The sequence below is a fragment of the Cryptomeria japonica genome, chromosome 11, assembly GCF_030272615.1.
Source record: "Cryptomeria japonica chromosome 11, Sugi_1.0, whole genome shotgun sequence".
NCBI lineage: Eukaryota > Viridiplantae > Streptophyta > Pinopsida > Cupressales > Cupressaceae > Cryptomeria > Cryptomeria japonica.
Window position 1 is genome coordinate 696,569,211 of NC_081415.1, and position 14,825 is coordinate 696,584,035.

Here is a 14,825-nt window from a genome sequence, read left to right on the forward strand (position 1 = left end):
TGGTCCCACAAAAGTTGGAAGTTTGATAAGGGTAATGTTGTCTTCTAGAAGTTTGAGAGCTTGTTTCAACCATTTCACTATATGCCATGTTGTTTTGATTTTTGAATTTTAGGGATGAAATGCAATGCAACTAAGGGATGAAATGCAATGCAACTAAGGGATGAATTTTTGGATTTTGAGAATTTTGAAAATGGACAAATGCAACCTATGTTTTTGAATTTTTTGACAAATTGGATTAAGGAATGACAAGATGAAATCCTAAAGAATGACAATGCAACTTTGGACTTGGACTAGGGAACACCCTAATTTTGAAGATAATACAAAATGGAGATAATATTTTGACCCTATGCTTTATGAGGATGAAGACTATGCAAGGACTGAAACATGGATTATGATGACTATGCAAGGACTTATGCAAAGATTATGAGGAGGCTAATGGGATGTAAATGAAGACTTTATAAGGACTATGCAAGGATGTATATGAGGATGTAAATGAGGAAATAAATGCAAGGACTTATTCTAAAGATGTATATGAGGACTATGCAAGGATGTCAATGGTCACAAGTGTGTAAAATTTTGGAGTTTGCGAGACTGTCTGATGTTTCAAGGTAAACTTTGTTTCAAGTAATTATGGTTTGTAAGACAAGTTTGTTGTTTTTCAAATCTGAGAACAGTTGTTTGAAGACATGTATAGCTAACTAAATTATGTTCCGATCAACTTGAGAATTCAGAGATACACAAGGTAGGGCCTGAAATAGCCCAAATACTGACTCAATACTGGTTTGGTACAACAATACACATAAAAGCACAGAAGACAATCTTAAGCTGGAAAGTGGAAATCATTTAATGGGGCTCCCACAGAAAAATACCGAAACAAAACAAACAGATAGAGAGTCTGGCAGCAATGGCTCCACTCCACAACACACACTTCTTGAGCATGTCAGTCTCTCTTACCCCGAAGATCCGAAGATCTTATCACCAATTATTTTATGTCTCATTATGCAAGGTACATGGAGGGTATCTATGGAGTATGATCTGTACACCCGGAACCAATAAACGTGGGATTTGAGCTACTAAGTTGGTTCTTATTGTAAATTTTGAGGGATCCTGATCCAATGATGGATTCTCAGTGCAAGCCACTTAAGACTCTAGTTAAGCTTATCGGTGTAGGGAAGACCCCCACATACATGCAATTCACTCAACACTCTAGCTGCCTAACCAGTATATTTATATAGTGGCTCGAAAAACTCACTCGAGAGTATGCTGGGATAGATGATATCCCCAACGCATCCCAATTTGAAGTACCTCTATGGGGTACTAAAATGAAAAAAAGTGGGTGTTGTTATCACCTTCTCCCTTTCTCCCAAGACCCCAAAGGTGGGTGGAAAGGTAGTTGATGCAACAGTAGGTCCACCCTGGCAAACATAATAAAAAGATTTTTCCCTTAAAAAAGAAAAGTGTGAGTTATTCTATTGATAAGCTTGATTCATGTTCATTTTAGAAACCCAAACTTAGGTGTGAGATACGCATGTGCATCTCAATTTTAGAACACCAAACTTTAGTGTGAAAGCATGCATGTCAATTTTAACCAGGGTTATTTTAAGCCCAAAACTGAAGTGTGATAACATGCATGTCCATTTTAACCAGGTTTATTTTAAGCCCAAAATTGAAGTATGATAACATGAGTGTTTATGATTCACTAATGATTTGATATTCTCTATAAATTCACCACATGTTATAGATAGATAATTAGTAACCCAAGAAAATCCACAGAAAATAGAAAATTTAACTATGAAATATACGAATGTGTAATGGTACCTGAGCGAATGCATGATTATGTATGAGCGATTGCGTGATAAAAACAGAGCGAATGCATAATTCTGACAAAGTGAATGTGTGATACTGACAGAGCAATTGCATGAAAATAACTAGGCGAATGCATAAATCAAAGACAAACCAAACAAAACAAAACAAAAAAAATCTAACTCTGATCCAGAACCTACAAAATAGATTGTGATGCCCTAGCAAGATTTATCATCATCCATTCTATATTAAGCAAATTATATATCACTCTATATGAGAGAAATAGGATGTTGTATCTATCAATGGTTGGTTGGTCCTCTAGACCTTGTATCTTCTTTTCTGCTTTTAGGATTTGCTGATAATGTCTAGCTTGCCTCTTTTGTTTTTTTATCCTCCTGGCACCTAAAATCCTAAATTGTACCTTATGTGCCATAAGATTTCATAATTAAAGCATGCAATAAGGGTAAACAATGTTCAGATTTAACAATTTTAATATAGAACCGAGACATAACAGAGCACAGATAATGAGGAAAATAAGATAAACAGAATGCATAAATCAGAAATAAAGGGAAACCACGAATCCCTATCTAATTAAAGAATTCTAAATAAACCAATGAAATAACACAATCAATCAATAGGAATGTAAAATGATCAATTAAAACTCCCTATTCCATGACTGCATGTAGCTTCCATTGTTCTTCTCTTCTTTGTGGTATGGTGGCCCTCAGATGTTGCACTGGCAACCTGCAAATGACACAAAGATTTGAAGTTCGTGATTCATCATGATTGTTGAAAATGGAGATTGAAAGCTCAATTTATAGATTATTGGAGAGGATTGATTGAGAGGTGGAACAAAATAATCAAGAGGTGGAACTCAGGTGAGCTCACATACTGATTGATAGTTGAACTATTGATTTGGAGGTGGAACTCAATAGATTGAATAAATTAAATGAGTTAACTGATTAAGATAAAAGTTGATTGAAAGATAAAAAAGGGTGATTGGAGGATAATTAATTGATGACAAAAAAAGCTTTATTTATAAAAAGCTAACTAGAAGATAGAAAAAGGATGATTGGAGAGAATTAAATAAATGATGTAATTAGTCAATTAATTGAAATGATCAATTAAAATAGATGGAATAGTTAACTAATTGAAAGCTTTTTGGAAAAAAGAAAAGTGGAAGATAGAAATAGGAATTGGAAAGATAATTAATTTAATTAATTAATTTAGCATGTGCTTGCACTTTGACTTTGATTTTCAATTTAATCTTTGCATGAGATTTAATTCAATCTGTTATTTGAATATATTTAGAAATTGACTTTGGTATTCAATTTGATTTTTGAAATCATGCACATGTATTTGAAATTAGGAGAAATTAGAAAAATTTGAATGAGAATGAAATTAGAATAAATTAATGTAATTAGATGAAATTAGAAGAATTAATGAAATTAAATGAAATTAGAAGAATTAATGAAATGAAATGAAATTAGAAGAATTAATTATTTAATTAAATAATTTAAAGAAACTATTTAATTATTTAGAAATTAAATTTAATTAAATAATAAAGATTATTTAAATTAAAGAATTAAAATCATAATTAATTAAAGAATAAATATTTAATTAATATTTAGAAAAGGGCTAATGATTAATTGAATAGAGATAGAAATTGAAAATGAATTTATTTAAATAATAAAGATTATTTAAATTGAGAATTAAAAATCATAATTAATTAAATAATAATAGCTATATCAGTCAAAGAATAAAGGTGAATTTAGCGAGCCCTTGGACATCAACAGTCATATCATTGATCAGATTTTGAGGATAAATATCAGAAATCAGAGAGCAAGAGTTAAAAATGGAAGTTCTCTTGTTGTGTGAATTGCCTCTTGTTCACGGCAATCAGGCATATATCGATCAGATCAAAGGTTAAATGCACATTGGGAATTAGGAGCCACTTGCCAGACACAGCAAATCAGATCCAGATTTCAAGCCAAACACAGAAGCAATATCTCAGGTAGTGAATAGAGGGCCTTCTTCACTTTTGTCTAGCGACACATCTTAGAAGGCAGTGACAGTGGCTTGTGGAGTTAAGGAAACAGATCGATAGATTACCTAAAATACAAGGGTTCACAACATCAAGTGAAGAATCAATCAGCGGGTTTCATTTTCAAATTCTATGGTATATATGGATTAATGTTTGTGGATCTGTCACACTCATTAACATGGCTAGGGCATCCTGAGACCAGGCAGAGCAGAGGAATAAAAAGATAGAATAGATTGAATGATAGCGAAATCAACCCGTGATCTCAGTGGAGAAGACGACAGACAATTTAGGGTTTTACAAAAGGCGAAAGCGGCAGCGCCGTAAAGCAAATCTAAAAGACAATAATGGCAAATAGAAGGCATTTGGGTTCATGGGCGAATGTGGGTTGGGAAGACTCGCCTCATGTTCTGTAGTGGGTCTACACGAACGGCAGATGGAAGGACATGGTGATACCGGTAAACTAAAGCAGAAATAACAAGGTTTTTTGGCCAATTTCAAAATACTTTCAAGACTTCTTTCAGAACAGACGCAGTGTGGCATGGAGGCAGAATAACAATGGAAGGAGATTCACTTGGGGGCATTTTAATAATGGTGCAAATCAAGGGAATTCTGAGAAGCAATTGAAGGGATTTTTGGGGAAAGAGTCTTTGGATCTTGGCAATCAATGCTCATTTGCTAGGGTTGTTGTCTTGGCAAATAAGGAGACTACGGCTAGGGTTTCCATTTATTCACAGCAGGTGGGAAATAAGGTAAATGTGAACCTCAAGGAAGCTAGATTGGAAAAGGTAAGTAAGATACCTACTGATCCTATTCTGTCGGGGGTTTCTTCATCATAGGTTTGGGCTCCTATCCCTTGAATCGATCTTTTGGGTTCCTATGTCGATAAGAAAGTGAATTGTTTGCATATGAATGCTATTTCTAGGGAAATTTGGGGTGATCAAATTAGTTTGTTAAAGCTTTATCATAAATTGCAGAAAAGATGGGGGGATATGCATTATTTTCAATTATTGTCTACGAATGCTTTTATTATTGTCTTTGATTCTCCTTCTTTCAGAGATGAGGTATTAATAACTTCGCATCATTGGTTTGGAAAACATTTAATTTCAATTGTGGCTTGGAAACCTTTCTTTGTTCCTTCTTGGTCTAGTTTGAAACTTATTCCTTTCTGGTTTGGTTTACCTAAAATTCGTTTTGAATTTGTGGATCTAGATGTTCTTGAGAAAATTGGAAATACTATTGGAACTTTTTTAACATCTAAAATGGACTTTGTGGAGGGGGGGATTCTAGTAAAAATTTGTGTTCTTATTAACCCTAACAATGTTTGCCCCCGTACTTGTAATATCAAGTCTCATGATGGTATTTGGCACTAGTCAATTGAGAAATTAGATACGGAGCTTCTTAAGTCTCCTTTAGTTTTGGATGCTCTGTTACTTATGGATTTTAAGAAAAACCAGCAGGTTGTTGGCTCTATCCCTAAATCCCTTAATAAAGATAGTTTGTCGGTGGGACCTTCGGTTGAAGGATGTGGAAATGTCTCTTTGCATAAATTGGTAGAAACGGGTCACATTAATCTTGAAACTAATCCATTGTGTCGTAGTTCTAGGAAACCACATGATCACACTTCATGTTCGGTCTCACTTTCATCTTTACTGAAGACATTTTCTAATAATGGAGGTATAGTGGATGGTAATCCCCCAATGAATGGAGTAGATCATCCATTGATGATAGATTGCCCTAAGATGCCAAATAATCACACAAAGGGTAAGGATGACAATTTGTCTTCATGCACTCAAAAGGAGGTTTTGGATTCTTCAAAGAATGTGAATTTAGAAAAAAATGTAGCGGTTCATATGGAAACTATTAAACATGTACTTGCCATAGGTTTTCCTAATGATGCTTCTTTAGTTCAGGAAATTAAGAATTTGGTGTCTAATAATTCCCCTCTAAATGTTGAAATTAATATGACTAATGAATCTTCCTTAGGGAATAGTAATCCATCAGAGGTTGTCCCTGTTATTATGCCAGATGAGAATCTGGTTCAACAAGTAAATGATATTTTTAACAATCATGCACATCAAATGGATGAGGGTATTACCGATAGAGTTGTTTGTTCAATTGAGAATGATTTGGGGGGTATAAATTTGACCCTTCCAATTTCTACATCTGCTAATCCTTTTGTGGTTTTGGCTACAACAGAGTTGGGTTTTGAAGATAATCCAATTATCCTGGCTTCTCCAAAGTCATGCAAGAGCTTACCAATTGTCCAAATAACTCCATTTTTTTCACCATTGGTGGTTTCTCCTAGGAGAGGTAGGCCTCCAAATAATCTTAAGACTCAAATGGAAATTGATCATAGAATTCAAAAGACTTTGTCCCTTTCTCCTACTAGTGGGAAAGGGAGACATTCGGTCTCTCTTGGTAGGCCTAAGAAAACATGCCTAACTCCTATAAGTGTAAAAAGAAAGAGGAGTAAAAGATCCATGACTAGTCCTCCTATGACAAGATCAGGGGCTGTGAAATGTAATTTGCAAGGTTGCTTTGGGGAAAGTAAAAATTCTCTAATTAATGGGAAGAGGGGAGCTTCAGCCTCCCCTCGAGGACAATGAGAATTTTTTCTTGGAATGTTAGGGACTTAAATGCCCCTAACAAGAGATGCTTAATTAAGTCCCAGATGGACTTAATTAAGTGTGATATTTTTATGTTGCAAGAAACAAAGTTGTCAAAGGAGTCTGTTGATTTGGTTTTTTCATCTTGGAGAAGGTGGAATTTTCTTTCTTCTCCTACTTGTGGTGCTTCAGGAGGTTTGGCACTACTTTGGAATAATTATAATATTGAGGTACAGTTAGTGGCATCTGCTACAAATTGGATGTTGACTTTAGTTATAAGCAAGATTTTGAAGGTTAAATTCTGGCTTTTTAACATTTATGCTCCATCAAGAATTCAAGGGAAGAGTAAGTTATAGGGTGAATTAAAGAGGATTTCTTCTCCTTTAAAACATGGTTCCTTTATTATCTTTGGGGGTGATTTTAATGCTATCACTGATTTAGATGAGAAAAGAGGAGATGTTTTCCCTAATAAAAGGATTATGGATGAAGTTGGGGATTTCATTTCTGATATGAGCCTTTTTTATTGTAAGTCTCAGAATGAGGTTTTCACATGGACAAACATGAGAAGGGATTTTTCTCAAATTGTTGAGAGATTAGATCAATTTTTGTTATCTGAGAATTGGATTGATTCAGGTTTTAAATTATTTTCCTCTATTCTACCGGTCTCGGGTTCTGATCATTTTCCAATTTCCCTTTCAGTTATTGAGGATAGGACTTCTTTTAAGTCTCCATTTAAATTTCAGCCCATGTGGTTTAGCTATTCTTCCTTTTTGCCTCTGCTTATGAAATGGTGGAATTCTACTCCTTTTTGTTCTGGGTCCCGTATGTTTCAGATTGCTAAGAAGTTAAGTTATTTGAAATTGAATATTAGGGAATGGAATATCTCACATTTTAAGAACATTTTTCAGGAGAAACAAAGGATTCAAGATATGATTGAGTGTCTTAATACTCATATGCTTCAACATGGTATGGTGCCACAAATTTTTGATGAATTGAAGTCACTAAAATTACAGCTTGAGGAGGTGTTAGCTAGAGAGGAAATCTATTGGAGACAAAAATCTAGAGAGTTATGGCTTTCAGATGGTGACAGGAACACAAAATGTTTTCATTATTCAACTAAGATTAAAAGATGTAAGAATAGGATATCTTGTATTTAGTGTCAGAACGGGAATTTATTGATAGAGCCAAAGGACATTGCTTCAAAGGTAGTTAGGTTTTTAAAGTCATTATTATCTTCAGAAAATGGAAATCTCAGCAATGATATTATATCTAATATTCCTCCTTTAGTATCTTTGGAAGACAATAAGATGTTGATGTCTCCCTTTTCCTTAGAAGAAGTTAAGAGTGTTGTATTTTCCATGAATCCGAATAAAGATTTGGGACAAGATGGTTTTACTCCTTTATTTTTTCAGAAATGTTGGGATTTTGTGGGAAATGATGTTTTATTGGCTCTCGAGGAAGCTAGGATAAATAAGTCTATTTTAAAAGAACTTAATACTACAATGATTGCAATTATTCCTAAAAAAGAGGATACTAAGACTTTTGTTGACTTTCGCCCCATTGCTTATGTAACACTTTGTATAAGATATTTACGAAGGCGATTTCCCTTAGGTTGGCAAAAATTCTTCCTAGGATCATTTCATTGGAGCAAGGTGGTTTTGTTCCCAGAAGGGAGATGACAAAGGGTGCAATTGTAGCACATGAGGTGTTGCATTCTATTTCCACCCAAAGAACCCCGACCATGATACTTAAACTAGACATGATGAAGGCTTATGATAGAGTAGAGTGGGGGGCTTTATGTTTTCTTCTTGAGAAGTTAGGTTTTTCCAAGGCCTGGGTCAAATGGATTCGTGCATGTATTTCTTCTGCAAGATTCTCGGTTTTAATTAATGGTTCTCCTTGTGGTTTTTTCACTTCCTCTAGGGGTTTGAGACAGGGAGATCCCCTTTCTCCCTTTTTGTTTATTCTCCTAGCTGAAACCTTTAGTTGGGCTATTAGGGCTGCTAAAGTGGGGGGGCTTTGGAAAGGTATAAGGATTCAGAATATTCCCCAAAGTATTTCTCATTGTCTCTTTGCAGATGATACTCTGTTATTTGGACATGCTTCGTTAGTTGAGGAAAAAGTGATTAAAGGAATAATATAGAATTATGCATCATTTTCTGGTCAAAAAGTGAATGGTGATAAATCAAAGATTTTTTTCCTTAATACATCACAACTGGTTCAACATAGGTTGCAATCCTTTTGGGGATTTGAGACTAGAAATCTTCCATGTACTTACCTTGGGATTCCTTTCTTTGTTAAACAGGATAAGATTGGTTTTTGGGATAAGATTATTTTGGTCATTTCTAAAAGAATTATCTCATGGAATCATAGATGGTTAACTTTGGTGGGTAAAATTGTTCTCATGAAGTCTATTTTGAATGTTGTTCCCATATATCTCATGTCTGTTTTGAAGTCTCCAAAAGCAGCTATGGTTAGTTTAAAGGATACTCTTAGAGATTTTCTTTGGAACAATAATAAAGATGGCAAGAAGAAACTCCCTTTAGTTGCATGGGATGAGGTATGTTTGCCTAAGGAACTTGGGGGAACAGGAATTCAGAGTCTGGAGAATCAGAATTTAGCCTTAGGTGCTAAGTTGGTTTGGAAATTATATGACAACCCTAGCTCCTTATGGGCATAGATTATGTTTGCCAAATATTTAAATAATGGACCGAGAGAGTACATTTTTAAAGTCTCAAATTTGCCTTCGGGTTCTGCTATTTGGAATTTCCTTTGTAAATGTACATCAGTTATTTTGCCTCATCTCTCATGGATTGGTCATAATGGTAGAAAGGTCAGATTCTAGGATGAAGTATGGAATGGACACACACCTTTGGTGAATATTAGGGATTGGTCTCCTCTGATCACTGTTCTTTCCTCCCTTTGGGGTGTTTTTGTAGCAGATTATTTAGAAATTGTGACTAGTGGACCCCTTAAGCTAGCTAGATGGAAGTCGATTGATTTCTTAGATGTTGATCAAAGTATGAAATTAGATTTTGAGAAGATTTTGGGGGATAGAATTGTATTTCTTTCTGATTCTAAGGATGAACTTATTTGGACAAAGAATATTTCTGGTAAGTACATTGTTAAAGATGGTTACAACTCTCTTATGGTTGCTAAAGATTTATCATCTTAGCCTTATAAGTTGTTTTGGCATTCATCTTGCCTTCCTAATGCTAGAGCCTTTGCTTGGTTGGTAGTTCAGGACAGAGTCCTTATAGGTATGAGACTAGATAGGCTTGGTATTACTGTTGTTTTCCCTTGTGTCTTTGTAACAAAAATTTGGAATCTTCTTCACACTTGTTCCTACGTTGTGATTATGCTTATGAATGTTGGCAGTGGTTGTTTGAGAAGTTAAATATAATCATTTGTTATTGGTAAGGATCTCATTTCCCATTTTAGATCTTGGCCCTTTATGTTTGCCTCATCTTTTTATGCATGCCTTTGGATCATATCTCCATCTATTGTGATTTGGAATGTTTGGCTAGAGAGAACCAAAATGATATTTAAAAAACTTCTCCTATGTTTGAGGTTCTATTAAAAATTGAGTCTTCAATCTTTGAGGTTTCTTTGTTGTTTATTTATAAGAATTTGGAAAATCTTACTTCTTTTTCGCACTGGGATAGTAGAGTTACTAGAGTTTGGAAGATGATGTCAGTTTTACCCTCTCATGGTTCAATTTTAAAAAAGAATGATGAAATAGGTAAGAGATTCTCTGCTAGATGGAACCTCCTCCGCAGGGGCACTTTAAACTGAATTTTGATGGGGCCTCTTGTGGTAACCTTGGGTCGGCTGGGGTAGGCATGGGAATTTATGATCACAATGCAAATTTTATTCGAGCTAAGTGTCATGCTATTGGTTTTAAAACTAACAATTATGTGGAATTTCATGCTTTGTCTTTTGGATTGGATATGGCAATCTCTTTGGGAATTAAGGACTTAATAATTGAAGTTGACTCTATGGTGATTATTCAATGTGTTATGAAAAAGAAATCGAATTGTTGGAATTTTCAGTATATACTTGATCCCATTTTACAAAAATTAGAATTGTTTGAATCTTTCTTGGTATCCCATTGTTATAGAGAAGTTAATAAGATTGCGGATTATTTGGCAAATTTAGCCATTGATAGCGATGCTAATCAGCGAGAGGTGGGTTTTGAGGAAATTCCTTCTAGGGTATGGGAAGGTTTGCAGCAATAGTTATGTGATTTTCTTGAGTAATGTTGATGTAAAATTTTATGATGATAATTATTCCCACTTTCCCCTTTCATTTCAAGTATTCATGTTCGTTGTCTGGAGGAGAGTTCAAGCTCATGGTATTTGATACAATAGTGTTTTTCCAAAGGTTTTTTGATACTTTCTTTTTTGGTAGGAAGGTGTTTGGCTCGTGGGATTTGGCACAGGGCTTTGGAAAGTTATGTATTCTTCCATTGATAGCAGTTGTGGAGTCTACATTTGAAAATTATCCAATGGGTTTTTTTGGCAAATTGTCATATGGGCTCTATGCAAAACTGATATTATATGTGTTGTGGCTGTATTTTGTATGTGATTTTGGGCGAGGTGTATAAACTGATCTGTTAGATACTATAGGTTTATTTTATGAGCTGTGACCAAAGGTTTTCTTCCCAGGGTTCTTTTCTCTGGTATGCTCTTTGAATCCTATGTAAAAAATAAAAAATATTAATAAAAATGTTTAGTGGAATAGTCCACTTTTAATGAAAAAAAAAATTAATTAACATTAGAAAATTGTTTAAATGATTAAACAATAATAGAATTGAAATAGAATAATTAGTAAGATGATGAGGAAATATGAATTTAGAAGAATAAGATTAATTAACTTAATTAAAGAATTAAAGAATTATTTAACTAATTTAGACAAATAATTAGTAAATGATCGATGAGACATTTTTAGGTGTCTAAAGATATTACTTCATTGGACAGTAGTTCCAACGTATTAGCAACTTCTTTGATCTTATTGAAAATTTTGTAAGGCTCATAGAAATGAGGATTGGGTTTTTGAGCCCACTCGCATTGAGAGAATATTTCTTCTGCGGCTACAATCTCAAGAATAGCATATCCACAACTTCAAAATTTCTCTCCAAAAGGTGTTGATTTGTGTACACTTTCTATTGGTTATATGCTTGTTGGAAATGATTCTTTATAGAGTGAACTCTTCATCGAATAGTGAAGTCACCACCTTGTAAACTAAATATCCACACAATTGTAAGGCAAGACTAAAAAGTAGTGTGCTTACATTTGATAACCATAAACTAGACTCTAAAACCATCAAGTGTAGACCTATTAATAATTATTGATGCTTGCAAATTCAATTTTATTAAATAATATATAACAAAGAAAGATAAGTTCACATGAAATACTACAAATAAAAACTCATTGATGGTTTTGGCTTAAAATTTATCAAAGAATCCATAACAAAAAAATATAAGCTCACGTGAAATACTAAAAATGGAACTCAAATACACTTCAAGTAATTTTACAACCCTTACATGGTTTTAATAGTCAACATCTCAAAGAATTAATAATCTTGGAGGTGGGAATTTAACATTCTACAACATGTATAATCCTGATTCAGCATGGAGAAAATTATGATACAAAGAAATCTCTAAATTTAATTCATTTTAGATAAGTTCTTATAACAAATTTAGAAGTGATTCAACATTAAACAAGAAATGTAAGAATTGATGTCATAGACTGAATTGATAAGGTCAAATAGGATTTATAATAGGGCTAAGTTTTAAGGAGACAAGCTAGCCATCAATATTTTTATTATTATATAAAATTATAATTCACTTTTCAATACAACCACTACGAATAAGGTCATCAATGGATGGATAGGTCTTTCGGAGTTGAGTAACATATTTAGAAATGTGTCCATCTACTCACATGTGGAGACTTAGTATTTATCATTCTTCATATATATAGCAATGAATACCATAAATCATTTGGATAATAACTGTTTTAGATGTTATAAAGAAAAATGGTTACTATCCTTAAAGTTGAAGATGAGATTGATGTTGTGTGATCCTCATCCTTTTGAGCAACAACTAAGCCCATAACACTCACTAAAAAAATTTCATCATAATAACTATCTATTAGGATTACTAAGTTTGTTCTGTCAATCTAAATGTGTTGTGCACATCTTTTGCTTGAATTTTTTTTTTAAATTAAACAACAAAAATAATTCCACTATACCTCTATGTAAGAACCATATGGAACTCATGGACCCATTAAGAACAAGGTATTTTTAATCAATAATATATCATGCTTATCACTACTAAATACAACATGTAATAGGTAAATATTCACCATTAAAGACATATAAGATCATATAAGATCATATAAGTATGACATGCTATAAATTTAATAATCCATCATTCTATCGAGTGTAGAAAATAAAAATTATGGGGACCGCAAGGATTAAAATGAAAACATAATATAAATATATATAGAAAAATATGTGCAAGACAAGAATAGAGAAAAAAATATAAGACCTAATGCAATAACATTAAAACATAAAACTTTAGCTAATAACATGCAAGTATAAGAATAAGACCATGTTTTTGTGTGATTGCAAGTAACCTTAAAAATAGGCTAGATGGATAGCATGCTATGGTGATGTGTGAAAAGGAACTATTTCTGTTATAGTGTAGTGTAATATTTTTTGTGAACTCTTAACTTAGAAAAAGGATCATGTGTTCAAGAATGTCCTTGAGTGTGAGGTGAAGATTTTGACATTGTTTATCAAATTATGTATTCATACTTGACAATTACCAACACTAAGAATTATCTGTAAACATAGAATGTGTGACTTATAACATTAAAGAGAATGTACCTTCGTCTCTAATATATTAATATCACAAAGTTATCTCATTGTTTCTTAACTTTACATTCTTCCAATGTTTAAGTTTTTTATCAATTTTATTTGTATGATATTGAATTCTATATTTGATTGATTAAAATAATAAAAAATAATTATTGATAATTATCAATTTCAAATATAAAACATGAAAAAAAAAACCTAAATTTTGTAAACATGAAAATAATCATTCAAATTCTTCAAAATATAATAATAATTCAAACCATCAAGTTTAACTAAAATATGTTATTTTAATATTCTACATCAATAATTTTAAGAGAAGATGATATATAGTTCAAACAATGATTACAACTTCTCAAAACTATTAAAAATAATGTTTGTATGGCATACACATTTGCATAATCTACAAGTTAAAAATATAGCTCATTTGGGTCCAAAATCATGAGATACACAATTTTTTTATCGTTTTCTCTTTTTTATATGTAAAAAAATATGCTCTAATATAGAGGCATCCTGAGTTGTGAGAGCTAGATTACATCACTTAGGAATACTTTGTTTCAATTCTTTTTCAATATTTTTGTATGCACTCAAATTTGGCTATGAATAATTAAATAAATATTTATTATTTATTTAATGTTAATTCCTCTATTAAATAATTAAATCAAAAAGTTTAATTTTTTATTTTAAGCAAAAGTGGCAAGCCACTGATAAATATGTATTAATAAGATAGCCAATTCAAGAGCTCAATAGGGAAAGAATCAGGAAGAAAACCCTATGTCCTTGCTCAGATACAATGAAAAGAGAAGTTGGGGCTATAAGAAGGGGCCCCCCAAAGATCTGAAGGGAAAATTAGGACCTGCCCATAGTACAAACCTCATAGAGGCCAAAGTTGAGAGTAGCGAGACAAGACAAATCTAGAAGAAACCTTAAAAAACTACACCCACAACCGAATATCATGAAAACTTGGAAAGCGGGATTCTAGTTACCAAAACATAGTAAAGCTGCCACAACCGGTTGTCGGTTGTATTATATCGAAACTTTAATACCAGTATTCCTTTCATATTAACTGGTTCAAAAAGAGTTTCCATTACCAGTACTACCCAACTGGTTAAAAAAATGTCTCTACTACCGGTTCTGTTGTACCGGTGGAAATAAACAAAGAGACCAAGTAAAGCTTCCACAACCGGTTGTCGGTTGTATTATACTGGAACTTTAATACCAGAATGCCTATCGTATTAACCGGATCAAAAGAGCCTCCATTACCGGTACTACCTAGCTGGTTAACAAAATGTCTCTACTACCGGTTTTGTTGTACCGGTGGAAATAAACGAAGAGACCAACACTTGTTACCGGTGAGCAAATGAGAATACCAGTAGATTGAAATTACCAGTGAGCATATGCATAAACTGGTCCTCTGAAGAAAAATGCCATCGTAATTGAAAAGTTTAATTATTTAATTCATTTTAATGCTTATTCCTCTATTAAATAAATAAATT